We start from the raw sequence: 19,520 nt of genomic DNA, 5'->3' as shown, positions 1-19,520 counted from the left end.
GTTGTGTAGTATTTTGGTCAGGACGTGGCAGAAGATGTTTGTGTATGTTTGTTCTGGGCGTTGTGTTTCTATGTGGGTCTGTGTGGCTCCCGATCAGGGACAGCTGGTTATCGTTGTTCCTGATTGGGAGTCATATATTTAGGAGTATGTTTGTCACTTGGGTTTGTGGGTGGTTGTGTTAACACTGCTATGATTTTGTAAGTAGCCTGTTAGCCTGTCTGGAGTCGTTTGTGTTTATTGTTTTCTGTGTATACTTTGCTCTAAAATATTAAAAAGATGAGTATCCACATTCCGCCTGCGATTTGGTCAATTCAACACAGCAACAGTTATGACAGATGGTGCTGGTTTAGTAAAGTTAGATCAAAGCTGACCCTAACCCCAACCCCTAACCTCAACCCTAACCCCAACCCTTACCCTAACCCCTAACCCTAACCCCTAACCTTAAACACTTAGGACCCCTTTCCAAATGTAATGTTTCAGATCTGATCCATATGTTTCTGTAGATGTTTGCAGAAATCTCTCTTTCTGTAGAATACTTTTTCTTTAGATGTATTACTCACCTTTTTTCCCCTCTCTGTCTCTCTGTTTCTACTCTCTCTCTCTGTCTGTTTCTACTCTGTCTGTCTGTCTGTCTGTCTGTCTGTCTGTCTGTCTGTCTGTCTGTCTGTCTGTCTGTCTGTCTGTCTGTCTGTCTGTCTGTCTGTCTGTCTGTCTGTCTGTCTGTCTGTCTCTGTCTGTGTGTCAGTCACTTGGAGCTGGCGTTCCATTGGCAGATCATGCAGCCCAACTTGCAGCCCCTCCTCCCTGGGGAGATCCCCTGACCCCGCCCACATCCAGTACCACTTGGCCAATGACGACGTGTTCCACGTCAGCCCCGCCTCCGGCCTGCTAACCCCCCTACAGGACCATGAGTTCCTCCCCTTACATACCAGCCCCAGCAGGTAACCTCTGACCTCTAACCCGACATTACCGTGAGTTCCTCCACATACCCAGCCCCAGCAGGAAACCTCTGACCTCTAACCCGACAGGACCGTGAGTTCCTCCTTACATACCAGCCCCAGCAGGTAACCTCTGACCTCTAACCCGACAGGACCGTGAGTTCCTCCTTACATACCAGCCCCAGCAGGTAACCTCTGACCTCTAACCCGACAGGACCGTGAGTTCCTCCTTACATACCAGCCCCAGCAGGTAACCTCTGACCTCTAACCCGACAGGACCATGAGTTCCTCCTTACATACCAGCCCCAGCAGGTAACCTCTGACCTCTAACCTGACAGGACCGTGAGTTCCTCCTTACATACCAGCCCCAGCAGGTAACCTCTGACCTCTAACTCGACAGGACCATAAGTAGCTGTAGGGTGTGATTCACTAGGTGCATCAGTGATGTAAAGGTTGATGTGTGTTTTATCCAGTTGATGGACTACCACAGTGTGTGTCACCTGGTCGTGAGGGACGTCCCAGAGCTGCCCAGTGAGGATGAACCCTTGGACACCGCCCCAAGGTGAACGATGTGATTGTCATGGAGATCGAGGTCAAAGGGTCGACCCAGGCCTACCAGGTCCTGCTGGAGCCTTACTCTATTCATATCCCTGGAGAGGTGTTCATAGGAACCACCATCCGCAGGAGGTTCAAGGTAATGTACATCACTTATTATACTACATCAACAAGATACTTTATGTTTACCCAGTGGGCAAAATGGCCAAGTGACGCGCTTACATCCAAATTGCAAGCAGTTGGTAAACTGGTGATGTCTTTGCCCACAGGGTAAGTAGAGTAGTCTCTGTTCTCTTCTCCAGACCAGCATGGTACCAGTAGTCTCTGTTCTCTTCTCCAGACCAGCCTGGTACCAGTAGCCTCTGATGGTCTGTTCTCCAGACCAGCATGGTACCAGTAGTCTCTGTTCTCTTCTCCAGACCAGCATGGTACCAGTAGTCTCTGTTCTCTTCTCCAGACCAGCATGGTACCAGTAGGCTCTGATGGTCTGTTCTCCAGACTCAGCATGGTACCAGTAGTCTCTGTTCTCCAGACCAGCATGGTACCAGTAGTCTCTGTTCTCCAGACCAGCATGGTACCAGTCGTCTCTGATGGTCTGTTGTCCAGACCAGTATGGTACCAGTAGTCTCTGTTCTCTTCTCTCCAGACCAGTATGGTACCAGTAGTCTCTGTTCTCTTCTCCAGACCAGTATGGTACCAGTAGTCTCTGATGGTCTGTTCTCCAGACCAGCATGGTACCAGTAATCTTTGTCTCTTCAGATGTGGAACAACAGCAGATCCAGAATCTCCTTCCATTGGGAGAGGAGCGGTGACTGTCACATCATGGAGGTGGAGCCACCTGCTGGGGAAATAGGTACACATCATGGTCACACACAGATAAATGGAGGCCAGTTTATAAATAACATATATGTGTATATATATAGATATTTTTCCTTTATTATTTCCCCCAAACCCTACCATCCCTCCCCTAATGGGAGTAAACTAATGAACAACAACACTTGGGGCGTAAACTTCCAGTTTATACATTTTATGGACACAATCTATTTTTAGTCCCCATCCTTCAGCTCCATTCAACCCCTCCCATCTATCTCTTAACACCACCCAGTCCCCATCCTTCAGCTCCATTCAACCCCTCCCATCTATCTCTTAACACCACCCAGTCCCCATCCTTCAGCTCCATTCAACACCTCCCATCTATCTCTTAACACCACCCAGTCCCCATCCTTCAGCTCCGTTCAACCCCTCCCATCTATCTCTTAACACCACCCAGTCCCCATCCTTCAGCTCCACTCAACCCCTCCCATCTATCTCTTAACACCACCCAGTCCCCATCCTTCAGCTCCGTTCAACCCCTCCCATCTATCTCTTAACACCACCCAGTCCCCATCCTTCAGCTCCGTTCAACCCCTCCCATCTATCTCTTAACACCACCCAGTCCCCATCCTTCAGCTCCATTCAACCCCTCCCATCTATCTCTTAACACCACCCAGTCCCCATCCTTCAGCTCCGTTCAACCCCTCCCATCTATCTCTTAACACCACCCAGTCCCCATCCTTCAGCTCCGTTCAACCCCTCCCATCTATCTCTTAACACCACCCAGTCCCCATCCTTCAGCTCCGTTCAACCCATCCCATCTATCTCTTGACACCATCTAGGTTTGATTTGTATTTGCCATTTATTTTTCAACTGTGCTGTGATGTTTCACAAAAGGTCTGAACCTTTATATTCTTATAGTTTCTACAGATTGTAAATTAAAGATCAACATTTTGCTAAGAGTATTATTATATAATTGATTGATTGACTATGACTTTTCAAATCACCCAGCAGTGCTATCTGCAGCGTTAGTTCAAGGTAATGTTGCAATACTTCATCCATTCCTGGACCTGCGAACAAAAACGAGCTACATATGGACAGTACCAAAACAAACAATCTAATGACTCTGCCTCCTCACAGCAACATCTGCAGAGCTGGGAAGGTTATATCCCCCATATATACAGTGCATTCGGAAAGTATTCAGACCTCTCGACCTTTTCCACATTTTGTTACGTTACAGCCTAATTCTAAAATGTATGAAATAAATAAAAATCCTTATCAATCTACACACAATACCCCATAATGACAAAGTGAAAACAGTTTTTTAGACATTTGTGCTCATTTATAAAAAAGTAAAACAGAAATATGTTATTTACATAAGTATTCAGACTTGAAATTGAAGTCAGGCGCATCCTGTTTCCATTGATCATCCTTGAGATGTTTCTACAACTTGATTGGAGTCCACCTGTGGTAAAGTCAATTGATTGGACATGATTTGGAAAGGCACACACCTGTCTATATAAGGTCCCACAGCTGACAGTGCATGTCAGAGCAAAAACCAAGCCATGAGGTCGAAGGAATTGTCCATAGAGCTCCGAGACAGGATTGTGTCAAGGCACAGATCTGGGGAAGGGTACCAAAAAATGTCTGCAGCATTGAAGGTCCTCAAGAACACCATCATACTTAAATGGAAGAAGTTTGGATCCACCAAGACTCTTCCTAGAGCTGGCCGCCCAGCGAAACTGAGTAATCGGGGAAGAAGGGCCTTGGTCGATGGTCACTCTGACTGACAGAGCTCCAGAGTTCCTCTGTGGAGATGGGAGAACCTTCTAGAAGGGCAACCATCTCTGCAGCACTCCACCAATCAGGCCTTTATGGTAGATTGGCCAGACGGAAGCCACTCCTCAGTAGAAGGCACGACAGTCCGCTTGGAGTTTGCCAAAAGGCCCCTAAAGGACTCTCAGACCATGAGAAACAAGATTCTCTGGTCTGATTAAACCAAGATTGAATTATTTGGCCTGAACGCCAAGCATCACATCTGGAGGTAACCTGGCACCATCCCTACGGTGAAGCATGGTGGTGGCAGCATCATGCTGTGGGGATGTTTTTCAGCAGCAGGGACTGGGAGACTAGTCAGGACCAAAGGAAAGATGAACGGAGCAAAGTACAGAGAGATCCTTGATGAAAACCTACTCTAGAGCGCTCAGGACCTCAGACTGGGGCGAAGGTTCACCTTTCAACAGGACAATGACCCTAAGCACACAGCCAAGACAATGCAGGAGTGGCTTCCAGGACAAGTCTCTGAATGTCCTTGAGTGGCCCAGCCAGAGCCCGGACTTGAACCCGACCAAATATCTCTAGAGAGACCTGAAAATAGCTGTGCAGCGACGCTCCCCATCCAACATTGAGAGGATCTTTAGAGAATAATGGGAGAAACTCCCCATATACAGGTGTGCCAAGCTTGTCGCGTCATACCCAAGAAGACTCGATGCTGTAATTGCTGCCTAAGATGCTTCAACAAAGTACTGAGTAAATGGTCTGAATACTTATGTAAATGTGATATTTCACATTTTTAATAAATGTGCAAAAATGTATGGGGTCATTATGGGGTATTGTGATGTCATTATGGGGTATTGTGATGTCATTAGGGGGTATTGTGTGTAGATTGATGAGGAAAAAACTACTTAATCCATTTTAGAATACGGCTGTAACGTAACAAAATGTGGAAAAAGTCAAGAGGTCTGAATACTTTCTGAATGCTCTGTATAATATTCTATTGGTTGCAAGAAGTTTGTATAATAATTGAAATGTAAAAACTCTTAAGTTTTGAATGAAATGTTGTTTTGTGTTTCAGTTCATAAATCATGTGCCATAGAATCGCTACAGTGGAAATCTCTTCCCAACTGTTCACAATCTATATTGCACAGCTGTAAAAAATGCTGGTCCTTAAATGAAACTGGTATACTTTTTTCATTCATCACAATTTTCTTTAGAAAATGGTGGTCGTTAATGCAGACAAGTTCCTCCCCTTTCCACTTGCCTCTTCCATTTTTGCGGTAATGCTGCAATTAGTTGGTTGTAATTTTGGGGAGAGCAGACGTTTCCATATACTTTTGTTAGCTGCATCTATGACATAACTCCACCCTTCCTATTTATGAAGATTATACAAAAAATAAAATTATTCCCCAAATATATATATATTTTTTTTAACCATAGAGGTCTAATGCTTTTATATTTAATAATTTCTGCCCTCCGAATTCATATTCATTATATAAATAGGCCATTATATAAATATAAATATGTTTAATTTTGTCTGACTTGCCGTTCCAAGTAAAATTGAATATTTTTTGCTCATATAATTTTAAAAACAAGTCGCTAGGTGTAGGCAAAACCATAAGCAAATCGGTAAACTGGGATATGACTAAAGAGGTAATCAGGGTAAACTGGGATATGACTAAAGAGGTAATCAGGGTAAACTGGGATATGACTAAAGAGTTAATCAGGGTAAACTGGGATATGACTAAAGAGTTAATCAGGGTAAACTGGGATATGACTAAAGAGTTAATCAGGGTAAACTGGGATATGACTAAAGAGTTAATCAGGGTGATTTTTCCACTAATAGACAGGTATTTTTCTTTCCACGGTAACAAGATATGATCTATTTTTGCCAACTTTCTATTAAAATTCATTGTAGTGAGACTATTTATTTATTTTGGGATACCGAGTATATCCACATCACTGTCAGACCATTTTATTGGTAAACTACACGGTAATGTAAAAGTTGTATTTTTTTGTGATCCAATACTGATCATCATTTGATTGTATTCCAGAGAGGTTATATACAAAGTATCTAGATCCTCTATGAGGCTGTGCAGGAATCCACATTGTGGTTTTAAAAGAAAACATGAATCATCAGTGTACAATGATCTTTGTTTTTAAGCCACAGATTTCCAGGCCCTTGATATTATTGTTGGATCTGATTTTAATAGCTAACATTTCGATGGCCAAAATAAATAGATATGCCGATAGTGGACAACCTTGTTTTACTCCTCTTGACAGTTTAATACTTAACCAAAGTTAACTTATTTCCCTCATTAAAATGCAAATCATTTTATAACATTTTTGACATGCGTTTTTCTGGATATTTTTGTTGTTATTCTGTCTCTCACTGTTCAAATAAACCTACCATTAAAATTATAGACTGATCATGTCTTTGTCAGTGGGCAAACGTACAAAAACAGCAGGGGATCAAATACTTTTTCCCCTCACTGTATATCGACATAACCTGAAAGTCCGCTCAGCAAGGAAGAAGCCACTGCTCCAAAACCACCATAAAAAAAGCCAGACTACTGTTTGCAACTGCACATGGGGACAAAGATCGTACTTTTTTGGAGAAATGTCCTCTGGTCTGATGAAACAAAAATAGAACTGTTTGGCCATAATGAACATTGTTATGTTTGGAGGAAAAAGGGGGATGCTTGCAAGCCGAAGAACACCATCCCAACTCTGAAGCACGGGGTGGCAGCATCATGTTGTGGGGGTGCTTTGCTGCAGGAGGAACTGGTGCACTTCACAAAATAGATGGCATCATGAGGGAGGGAAATTATGTGGATATATTGAAGCAACATATCAAGACATCAGTCAGGAAGTTAAAGCTTGGTCACAAATGGGTCTTCCAAATGGACAATGACCCCAAGCATACTTCCATTGTTGTGGCAAAATTGGCTTAAGGACAACAAAGTCAAGGTATTGGAGTGGCCATCACAAAGCCCTATAGAACATTTGTGGGCAGAACTGAAAAAGCGTGTGCGAGCAAGGAGGCCTACAAACCTGACACAGTTACACCAGCTCTGTCAGGAGGAATGGGCCAAAATTCACCCAACTTATTGTGGGAAGCTTATGGAAGGCTACCCGAAACGTTTGACCCAAGTTAATCAATTTAAAGGCAGTGCTACCAAATACTAATTGAGTGTATGTAAACTTCTGACCCACTGGGAATGTGATGGAAGAAATAAAAGCTGAAATAAATCACTCTCTACTATTATTCTGACATTTCACATTCTTAAAATAAAGTGGTTGTAACGGCTGTCGTGGTGAATGGATGACCAAAATGCAGACGGGATGTGAATGCTCATCTTTCTATTTAATTAGAATAAAATGAACACAAAAAACAAAGACACAATAGACCGACAGGAACAGTTAGCAGGCTAACATAAAGCAGTGCTAAAACAACAACCCACAAACCCCAGGTGAAAAACACACTCCTAATATATGACTCCCAATCAGGAACAACGATATCCAGCTGTTCCTGATCAGGAGTCACAAGACTAACACAGAAACAGAACAACTAGAAACTAATACCAACACACAACTTCTGCCACGTCCTGACCCAATACTAAACAACTCCTCCCTCTGCTGGTCAGGACGTGACAGTGGTGATCCTAACTGACCTAAGACAGGACATTGTTACTAGGATTAAATGTCAGGAATTGTGAAAACTGAGTTTAAATGTATTTGGCTAAGGTGTATGTAAACTTCCCACTTCAACTGTAAAAACATTCCAGTGGTACTTCATCAAAAGCCTTTTCAAAGTCAGCTATGAATTCCTGGCCTGGTTTCCCAGATTGTTCATTTAATTCTATTGTTTCCAGTACTTTCTTATATTATCTCCAACGTATCGTCCATGTAAAAAACCTGTCTGATTAGGATGAATAATATCTGACAGTACTTTTTTAATTCTATGTGCTTTGCATTTTGCATCACAACACTGAAGTGTAAAAGGCGTCCAGTTTTTTAAATGGACTGGATTTACCACTAGAGGACTCATCTTTATATCTGTGCCATTATAGCGTCTATGACAGCAGTACCGTTGAGACTACAACCCACAGGAATCCCCACCCAGTCGAATACTTTAAAATGGCAGAAGCATGTTAGACGTCCTCAATGGCGCTGTCCGTGCCAATGGTGCTGTCTGTGCTAAAAAGGCCTTTTGGCCACTAGAGGCCTCTATCATGCTCTATGAGGTCACATCAGAGGTGGAGCCCCCTGCTGGGGGAATAGGTACATGACAGGGTCACATCATAGAGGTGGAGCCCCCTGCTGGGGGAATAGGTACATGACATGGTCACATCATAGTGGTGGAGCCCCCTGCTGGGGAAATAGGTACATGACATGGTCACATCATAGAGGTGGAGCCCCCTGCTGGGGGAATAGGTACATGACAGGGTCACATCATAGAGGTAGAGCCCCCTGCTGGGGGAATAGGTACATGACATGATCACATCATAGAGGTGGAGCCCCCTGCTGGGGAAATAGGTACATGACATGATCACATCATAGAGGTGGAGCCCCCTGCTGGGGAAATAGGTACATGACATGATTCAGCCAGACTGTTTTTAAGAGATGAACATGAATTATACATTTCAAGACATTTAGCAGAGGTGCAGCAGAACTCTGTAGCTTTAGTAGACTGACTGATTAATATGTTTAGTAGACTGGTCTGCAGACTGACTGGTTATTAGACTGTTGGCTGACTGGTTGACTGTGTGTTTGTGGTCCAGAGATGAACGAGTGTTTTGACCTGGAGCTGGTTCTGACCGGAGGGCGACCAGGTGCCGTCATATCCAGACTGCTGTGTCATGTTCAGCACCATCACCAACCTGTTGCTCTGGCCATACAGGTCACCTTCAAGGTGAGAGAGACTCATAGCTGTCTAAACGGCATCATCCGCTGAGTTAGTCATTCTCAGAGAGACTCATAGCTGTCTAAACGGCATCATCCGCTGAGTTAGTCATTCTCAGAGAGACTCATAGCTGTCTAAACGACATCATCCGCTGAGTTAGTCATTCTCAGAGAGACTCATAGCTGTCTAAACGGCATCATCCGCTGAGTTAGTCATTCTCAGAGAGACTCATATCATAGCTGTCTTAACGGCATCATCCGCTGAGTTAGTCATTCTCAGAGAGACTCATAGCTGTCTAAACGACATCATCCGCTGAGTTAGTCATTCTCAGAGAGACTCATAGCTGTCTAAACGGCATCATCCGCTGAGTTAGTCATTCTCAGAGAGACTCATATCATAGCTGTCTTAACGGCATCATCCGCTGAGTTAGTCATTCTCAGAGAGACTCATATCATAGCTGTCCAAACGGCATCATCCGCTGAGTTAGTCATTCTCAGAGAGACTCATAGCTGTCCAAACGGCATCATCCGCTGAGTTAGTCATTCTCAACACGAGATTTGATTGGAGAGTATTACCTGATAGTTAAACTTTGTGTAACCTCGCCAACTGTACTTCCTCCGGTGTGTATTGGTGTGTTCCAGGGTCCGCAGGTGTCCGTGAGTGTTCCCAGCCTCGACCTGGGTCTAATGCAGCTAGGGGACCAGACCCAGGCCACCATGGTCCTCACCAACAACACTCATCTAGAGGCCCACTGGAGCCTGGGGCCAGGGGAGGCTGAGAGGACAGACAGTCTGGGGCCAGGGGAGGCTGAGAGGACAGACAGTCTGGGGCCAGGGGAGGCTGAGAGGACAGACAGCCTGGGGCCTGGGGAGGCTGAGAGGACAGACAGTCTGGGGCCTGGGACGGCAGAGACGACAGACAGTCTGGAGCCTGGGGAGGCTGAGAGGACAGACAGTCTGGGGCCAGGGGAGGCTGAGAGGACAGACAGTCTGGGGCCTGGGACGGCTGAGAGGACAGACAGTCTGGGGCCAGGGGAGGCTGAGAGGACAGACAGTCTGGGGCCAGGGGAGGCTGAGACGACAGACAGCCTGGGGCCTGGGGAGGCTGAGAGGACAGACAGTCTGGGGCCTGGGACGGCTGAGAGGACAGACAGTCTGGGGCCAGGGGAGGCTGAGAGGACAGACAGCCTGGGGCCTGGGGAGGCTGAGAGGACAGACAGTCTGGGGCCAGGGGAGGCTGAGAGGACAGACAGTCTGGGGCCAGGGGAGGCTGAGACGACAGACAGCCTGGGGCCTGGGGAGGCTGAGAGGACAGACAGTCTGGGGCCAGGGGAGGCTGAGAGGACAGACAGCCTGGGGCCAGGGGAGGCTGAGACGACAGACAGGCACCACACACAGGTAAACACACTAACAAGTGAGTTAAAGTTAAAGGTAAGTTAAAGTAAAACACTGAAATATCCCACATACTGTAATATTGAAGTATTGCCTCTGGTCGCCCTGGTAACAGTGTTTTACAACAGTTTGTCCGTTTGTACTGAGACCTGATAGTCCCATTGTTGTCCTCTGTTGGTGTTTGTCTTCTTCTCCTGTGTTGCTAGATCACAGTGCAGCCGTGTAAGGGAGTGCTGCCCCCTCTGGCCTCCTGCAGTGTAGACATCCTCTTCAAACCCCTGGTCTGTCAACACTTTGACACCGTGCTGGAGCTGGCTGTGGAGAATGGCCAAGGATGGTGAGGATTTCACCTATGCCTTCAGTACTAATTGTACCTTTAGGAAATCCATTTATTAGCTAGCAAGATCTATATCTGTGAATCAGCAACCTGTAACTGTACTGGTCCTGTCTCCAGTCACCTGTAACTGTACTGGTCCTGTCTCCAGTCACCTGTAACTGTACTGGTCCTGTCTCCAGTCACCTGTAACTGTACTGGTCCTGTCTCCTGTCACCTGTAACTGTACTGGTCCTGTCTCCTGTCACCTGTAACTGTACTGGTCCTGTCTCCTGTCACCTGTAACTGTACTGGTCCTGTCTCCTGTCACCTGTAACTGTACTGGTCCTGTCTCCTGTCACCTGTAACTGTACTGGTCCTGTCTCCTGTCACCTGTAACTGTACTGGTCCTGTCTCCTGTCTCCAGTCACCTGTAACTGTACTGGTCCTGTCTCCAGTCACCTGTAACTGTACTGGTCCTGTCTCCTGTAACTGTACTGGTCCTGTCTCCAGTCACCTGTAACTGTACTGGTCCTGTCTCCTGTCTCCAGTCACCTGTAACTGTACTGGTCCTGTCTCCAGTCACCTGTAACTGTACTGGTCCTGTCTCCTGTCACCTGTAACTGTACTGGTCCTGTCTCCTGTCACCTGTAACTGTACTGGTCCTGTCTCCTGTTACCTGTAACTGTACTGGTCCTGTCTCCAGTTACCTGTAACTGTACTGGTCCTGTCTCCAGTCACCTGTAACTGTACTGGTCCTGTCTCCAGTCACCTGTAACTGTACTGGTCCTGTCTCCTGTCACCTGTAACTGTACTGGTCCTGTCTCCTGTCACCTGTAACTGTACTGGTCCTGTCTCCTGTAACTGTACTGGTCCTGTCTCCTGTCACCTGTAACTGTACTGGTCCTGTCTCCTGTCACCTGTAACTGTAATGGTCCTGTCTCCTGTTACCTGTAACTGTACTGGTCCTGTCTCCAGTCACCTGTAACTGTACTGGTCCTGTCTCCAGTCTCCAGTCACCTGTAACTGTACTGGTCCTGTCTCCAGTCACCTGTAACTGTACTGGTCCTGTCTCCAGACACCTGTAACTGTACTGGTCCTGTCTCCAGTCACCTGTAACTGTACTGGTCCTGTCTCCAGTCACCTGTAACTGTATTGGTCCAGTCACCTGTAACTGTACTGGTCCCGTCTCCTGTCACCTGTAACTGTACTGGTCCTGTCTCCTGTCACCTGTAACTGTACTGGTCCCGTCTCCTGTCACCTGTAACTGTACTGGTCCTGTCTCCTGTCTCCAGTCACCTGTAACTGTACTGGTCCTGTCTCCAGTCACCTATAACTGTACTGGTCCTGTCTCCAGTCACCTGTAACTGTACTGGTCCTGTCTCCAGTCACCTGTAACTGTACTGGTCCTGTCTCCAGTTACCTGTAACTGTACTGGTCCTGTCTCCAGTCACCTGTAACTGTACTGGTCCTGTCTCCAGTCACCTGTAACTGTACTGGTCCTGTCTCCTGTCTCCAGTCACCTGTAACTGTACTGGTCCTGTCTCCTGTCTCCAGTCACCTGTAACTGTACTGGTCCTGTCTCCAGTCACCTGTAACTGTACTGGTCCTGTCTCCTGTCTCCAGTCACCTGTAACTGTACTGGTCCTGTCTCCAGTCACCTGTAACTGTACTGGTCCTGTCTCCTGTCTCCAGACACCTGTAACTGTACTGGTCCTGTCTCCTGTCTCCTGTAACTGTACTGGTCCTGTCTCCTGTCTCCTGTAACTGTACTGGTCCTGTCTGCTGTAACGTACTGGTCCTGTCTCCAGTCACCTGTAACTGTACTGGTCCTGTCTCCAGTCACCTGTAACTGTACTGGTCCTGTCTCCAGTCACCTGTAACTGTACTGGTCCTGTCTCCTGTAACTGTACTGGTCCTGTCTCCAGTCACCTGTAACTGTACTGGTCCTGTCTCCAGTCACCTGTAACTGTACTGGTCCTGTCTCCTGTCTCCAGTCACCTGTAACTGTACTGGTCCTGTCTCCAGTCACCTGTAACTGTACTGGTCCTGTCTCCTGTCTCCAGTCACCTGTAACTGTACTGGTCCTGTCTCCTGTAACTGTACTGGTCCTGTCACCTGTAACTGTACTGGTCCTGTCTCCTGTCACCTGTAACTGTACTGGTCCTGTCTCCAGTCACCTGTAACTGTACTGGTCCTGTCTCCTGTCACCTGTAACTGTACTGGTCCTGTCTCCTGTCTCCAGTCACCTGTAACTGTACTGGTCCAGTCTCCAGTCACCTGTAACTGTACTGGTCCAGTCTCCAGTCACCTGTAACTGTACTGGTCCAGTCTCCAGTCACCTGTAACTGTACTGGTCCTGTCTCCAGTCACCTGTAACTGTACTGGTCCTGTCTCCTGTCACCTGTAACTGTACTGGTTCTATCTCCATTCACCTGTAAAAGTAATGTTAGTCCTTCATGTGTACCTGTATATAGTACCTGTCTTACTGCGATCACCTGTAACATTAGTTCTGTACCTGTCTGTCTGCAGTTACATGTGACTGTGTTTTGTACCTGTCTGTCCCCCTCTCCAGTCACCTGTCGGTGCAGGCAGATGTCCAGTCTCCTCAAGTGTGTCTGTTAACCTGTGATCTGGTATTCTCTGAGCTCTATGTCGGAGTTCCTGCCCAGGGATCCATCACCCTGATCAACCAGACCCTGCTGCCTGCTCGCTACACCTGGACCATGGTAGGTCATCTACCTGTTCACTACACCTGGACCATGGTAGGTCATCTACCTGTTCACTACACCTGAACCATGGTAGGTCATCTACCTGTTCACTACACCTGAACCATGGTAGGTCATCTACCTGTTCACTACACCTGAACCATGGTGGGTCATCTACCTGTTCACTACACCTGAACCATGGTGGGTCATCTACCTGTTCACTACACCTGAACCATGGTGGGTCATCTACCTGTTCACTACAACTGAACCATGGTGGGTCATCTACCATCTACCTGTTCACTACACCTGAACCATGGTGGGTCATCTACCATCTACCTGTTCACTACACCTGAACCATGGTGGGCAGCTACCATCTACCTGTTCACTACACCTGAACCATGGTGGGTCATCTACCATCTACCTGTTCACTACACCTGAACCATGGTGGGTCATCTACCTGTTCACTACACCTGGACCATGGTAGGTCATCTACCTGTTCACTACACCTGGACCATGGTGGGCCATCTACCTGTTCACTACACCTGAACCATGGTAGGTCATCTACCTGTTCACTACACCTGGACCATGGTGGGTCATCTACCTGTTCACTACACCTGGACCATGGTGGGTCATCTACCTGTTCACTACACCTGGACCATGGTGGGTCATCTACCTGTTCACTACACCTGAACCATGGTGGGTCATCTACCATCTACCTGTTCACTACACCTGAACCATGGTGGGTCATCTACCTGTTCACTACACCTGGACCATGGTGGGTCATCTACCTGTTCACTACACCTGGACCATGGTGGGTCATCTACCTGTTCACTACACCTGGACCATGGTGGGTCATCTACCATCTACCTGTTCACTACACCTGAACCATGGTGGGTCATCTACCTGTTCACTACACCTGAACCATGGTGGGTCATCTACCTGTTCACTACACCTGAACCATGGTGGGTCATCTACCTGTTCACTACACCTGGACCATGGTAGGTCATCTACCTGTTCACTACACCTGGACCATGGTGGTTCATCTACCTGTTCACTACACCTGAACCATGGTGGGTCATCTACCTGTTCACTACACCTGAACCATGGTGGGTCATCTACCATCTACCTGTTCACTACACCTGAACCATGGTGGGTCATCTACCTGTTCACTACACCTGAACCATGGTAGGTCATCTACCATCTACCTGTTCACTACACCTGAACCATGGTGGGTCATCTACCATCTACCTGTTCACTACACCTGGACCATGGTAGGTCATCTACCTGTTCACTACACCTGGACCATGGTGGGTCATCTACCTGTTCACTACACCTGGACCATGGTGGGTCATCTACCATCTACCTGTTCACTACACCTGAACCATGGTAGGTCATCTACCTGTTCACTACACCTGAACCATGGTGGGTCATCTACCATCTACCTGTTCACTACACCTGAACCATGGTGGGTCATCTACCTGTTCACTACACCTGAACCATGGTGGGTCATCTACCATCTACCTGTTCACTACACCTGAACCATGGTGGGTCATCTACCTGTTCACTACACCTGAACCATGGTGGGTCATCTACCTGTTCACTACACCTGAACCATGGTGGGTCATCTACCTGTTCACTACACCTGGACCATGGTGGGTCATCTACCTGTTCACTACACCTGAACCATGGTGGGTCATCTACCTGTTCACTACACCTGGACCATGGTGGGTCATCTACCATCTACCTGTTCACTACACCTGAACCATGGTGGGTCATCTACCTGTTCACTACACCTGGACCATGGTGGGTCATCTACCTGTTCACTACACCTGAACCATGGTGGGTCATCTACCTGTTCACTACACCTGGACCATGGTAGGTCATCTACCTGTTCACTACACCTGAACCATGGTGGGTCAGCTACCATCTACCTGTTCACTACACCTGGACCATGGTAGGTCATCTACCTGTTCACTACACCTGAACCATGGTGGGTCATCTACCTGTTCACTACACCTGAACCATGGTGGGTCAGCTACCATCTACCTGTTCACTACACCTGAACCATGGTGGGTCATCTACCTGTTCACTACACCTGGACCATGGTGGGTCATCTACCTGTTCACTACACCTGGACCATGGTGGGTCATCTACCTGTTCACTACACCTGGACCATGGTGGGTCATCTACCTGTTCACTACACCTGGACCATGGTAGGTCATCTACCTGTTCACTACACCTGGACCATGGTAGGTCATCTACATGTTCACTACACCTGGACCATGGTAGGTCATCTACATGTTCACTACACCTGGACCATGGTAGGTCATCTACCTGTTCACTACACCTGAACCATGGTGGGTCATCTACCTGTTCACTACACCTGGACCATGGTGGGTCATCTACCATCTACCTGTTCACTACACCTGAACCATGGTAGGTCATCTACCTGTTCACTACACCTGAACCATGGTGGGTCATCTACCATCTACCTGTTCACTACACCTGAACCATGGTGGGTCATCTACCTGTTCACTACACCTGAACCATGGTGGGTCATCTACCTGTTCACTACACCTGAACCATGGTGGGTCATCTACCATCTACCTGTTCACTACACCTGAACCATGGTGGGTCATCTACCTGTTCACTACACCTGAACCATGGTGGGTCATCTACCATCTACCTGTTCACTACACCTGAACCATGGTGGGTCATCTACCATCTACCTGGTCACTACACCTGAACCATGGTGGGTCATCTACCATCTACCTGTTCACTACACCTGGACCATGGTAGGTCATCTACCTGTTCACTACACCTGGACCATGGTGGGTCATCTACCTGTTCACTACACCTGGACCATGGTGGGTCATCTACCATCTACCTGTTCACTACACCTGAACCATGGTAGGTCATCTACCTGTTCACTACACCTGAACCATGGTGGGTCATCTACCATCTACCTGTTCACTACACCTGAACCATGGTGGGTCATCTACCTGTTCACTACACCTGAACCATGGTGGGTCATCTACCATCTACCTGTTCACTACACCTGAACCATGGTGGGTCATCTACCTGTTCACTACACCTGAACCATGGTGGGTCATCTACCTGTTCACTACACCTGAACCATGGTGGGTCATCTACCTGTTCACTACACCTGGACCATGGTGGGTCATCTACCTGTTCACTACACCTGAACCATGGTGGGTCATCTACCTGTTCACTACACCTGGACCATGGTGGGTCATCTACCATCTACCTGTTCACTACACCTGAACCATGGTGGGTCATCTACCTGTTCACTACACCTGGACCATGGTGGGTCATCTACCTGTTCACTACACCTGAACCATGGTGGGTCATCTACCTGTTCACTACACCTGGACCATGGTAGGTCATCTACCTGTTCACTACACCTGAACCATGGTGGGTCATCTACCATCTACCTGTTCACTACACCTGGACCATGGTGGGTCATCTACCTGTTCACTACACCTGGACCATGGTAGGTCATCTACCTGTTCACTACACCTGAACCATGGTGGGTCATCTACCTGTTCACTACACCTGAACCATGGTGGGTCAGCTACCATCTACCTGTTCACTACACCTGAACCATGGTGGGTCATCTACCATCTACCTGTTCACTACACCTGAACCATGGTGGGTCATCTACCTGTTCACTACACCTGGACCATGGTGGGTCATCTACCTGTTCACTACACCTGGACCATGGTGGGTCATCTACCTGTTCACTACACCTGGACCATGGTGGGTCATCTACCTGTTCACTACACCTGGACCATGGTAGGTCATCTACCTGTTCACTACACCTGGACCATGGTAGGTCATCTACATGTTCACTACACCTGGACCATGGTAGGTCATCTACATGTTCACTACACCTGGACCATGGTAGGTCACCTACCTGTTCACTACACCTGAACCATGGTGGGTCATCTACCTGTTCACTACACCTGGACCATGGTGGGTCATCTACCATCTACCTGTTCACTACACCTGAACCATGGTAGGTCATCTACCTGTTCACTACACCTGAACCATGGTGGGTCATCTACCATCTACCTGTTCACTACACCTGAACCATGGTGGGTCATCTACCTGTTCACTACACCTGAACCATGGTGGGTCATCTACCTGTTCACTACACCTGAACCATGGTGGGTCATCTACCATCTACCTGTTCACTACACCTGAACCATGGTGGGTCATCTACCTGTTCACTACACCTGAACCATGGTGGGTCATCTACCATCTACCTGTTCACTACACCTGAACCATGGTGGGTCATCTACCATCTACCTGTTCACTACACCTGAACCATGGTGGGTCATCTACCTGTTCACTACACCTGGACCATGGTGGGTCATCTACCTGTTCACTACACCTGAACCATGGTGGGTCATCTACCTGTTCACTACACCTGAACCATGGTGGGTCATCTACCTGTTCACTACACCTGAACCATGGTGGGTCATCTACCTGTTCACTACACCTGAACCATGGTGGGTCATCTACCTGTTCACTACACCTGGACCATGGTAGGTCATCTACCTGTTCACTACACCTGAACCATGGTGGGTCATCTACCATCTACCTGTTCACTACACCTGGACCATTGTGGGTCATCTACCTGTTCACTACACCTGGACCATGGTAGGTCATCTACCTGTTCACTACACCTGAACCATGGTGGGTCATCTACCTGTTCACTACACCTGAACCATGGTGGGTCAGCTACCATCTACCTGTTCACTACACCTGAACCATGGTGGGTCATCTACCATCTACCTGTTCACTACACCTGAACCATGGTGGGTCATCTACCTGTTCACTACACCTGGACCATGGTGGGTCATCTACCTGTTCACTACACCTGGACCATGGTGGGTCATCTACCTGTTCACTACACCTGGACCATGGTGGGTCATCTACCTGTTCACTACACCTGGACCATGGTAGGTCATCTACCTGTTCACTACACCTGGACCATGGTAGGTCATCTACATGTTCACTACACCTGGACCATGGTAGGTCATCTACATGTTCACTACACCTGGACCATGGTAGGTCATCTACCTGTTCACTACACCTGAACCATGGTGGGTCATCTACCTGTTCACTACACCTGGACCATGGTGGGTCATCTACCATCTACCTGTTCACTACACCTGAACCATGGTAGGTCATCTACCTGTTCACTACACCTGAACCATGGTGGGTCATCTACCATCTACCTGTTCACTACACCTGAACCATGGTGGGTCATCTACCTGTTCACTACACCTGAACCATGGTGGGTCATCTACCTGTTCACTACACCTGAACCATGGTGGGTCATCTACCATCTACCTGTTCACTACACCTGAACCATGGTGGGTCATCTACCATCTACCTGTTCACTACACCTGAACCATGGTGGGTCATCTACCATCTACCTGTTCACTACACCTGAACCATGGTGGGTCATCTACCTGTTCACTACACCTGGACCATGGTGGGTCATCTACCTGTTCACTACACCTGAACCATGGTGGGTCATCTACCTGTTCACTACACCTGAACCATGGTGGGTCATCTACCTGTTCACTACACCTGAACCATGGTGGGTCATCTACCTGTTCACTACACCTGGACCATGGTGGGTCATCTACCTGTTCACTACACCTGAACCATGGTGGGTCATCTACCTGTTCACTACACCTGAACCATGGTAGGTCATCTACCATCTACCTGTTCACTACACCTGAACCATGGTGGGTCATCTACCTGTTCACTACACCTGAACCATGGTGGGTCATCTACCTGTTCACTACACCTGAACCATGGTGGGCCATCTACCTGTTCACTACACCTGAACCATGGTGGGTCATCTACCTGTTCACTACACCTGAACCATGGTGGGTCATCTACCATCTACCTGTTCACTACACCTGAACCATGGTGAGTCATCTACCTGTTCACTACACCTGGACCATGGTGGGTCATCTACCATCTACCTGTTCACTACACCTGGACCATGGTGGGTCATCTACCATCTACCTGTTCACTACACCTGGACCATGGTGGGTCATCTACCTGTTCACTACA

The 19,520-nt window shown here is 47.6% G+C and overlaps 1 pseudogene; it reads left to right on the top strand.

Annotated features, from left to right (window-relative positions):
• Positions 1-994: 994 nt before the first annotated feature.
• The window catches only part of LOC123731795 (deleted in lung and esophageal cancer protein 1-like), a 64,339-nt pseudogene continuing 45,813 nt past the window's right edge, over positions 995-19,520 (top strand).

This window comes from Salmo salar, unplaced genomic scaffold (genome assembly GCF_905237065.1).
Source record: "Salmo salar unplaced genomic scaffold, Ssal_v3.1, whole genome shotgun sequence".
In the NCBI taxonomy this organism is placed as follows: domain Eukaryota; kingdom Metazoa; phylum Chordata; class Actinopteri; order Salmoniformes; family Salmonidae; genus Salmo; species Salmo salar.
The sequence above is the reverse complement of the archived record's forward strand: the minus strand, read 5'-3'. Positions and strand labels throughout refer to the sequence as shown.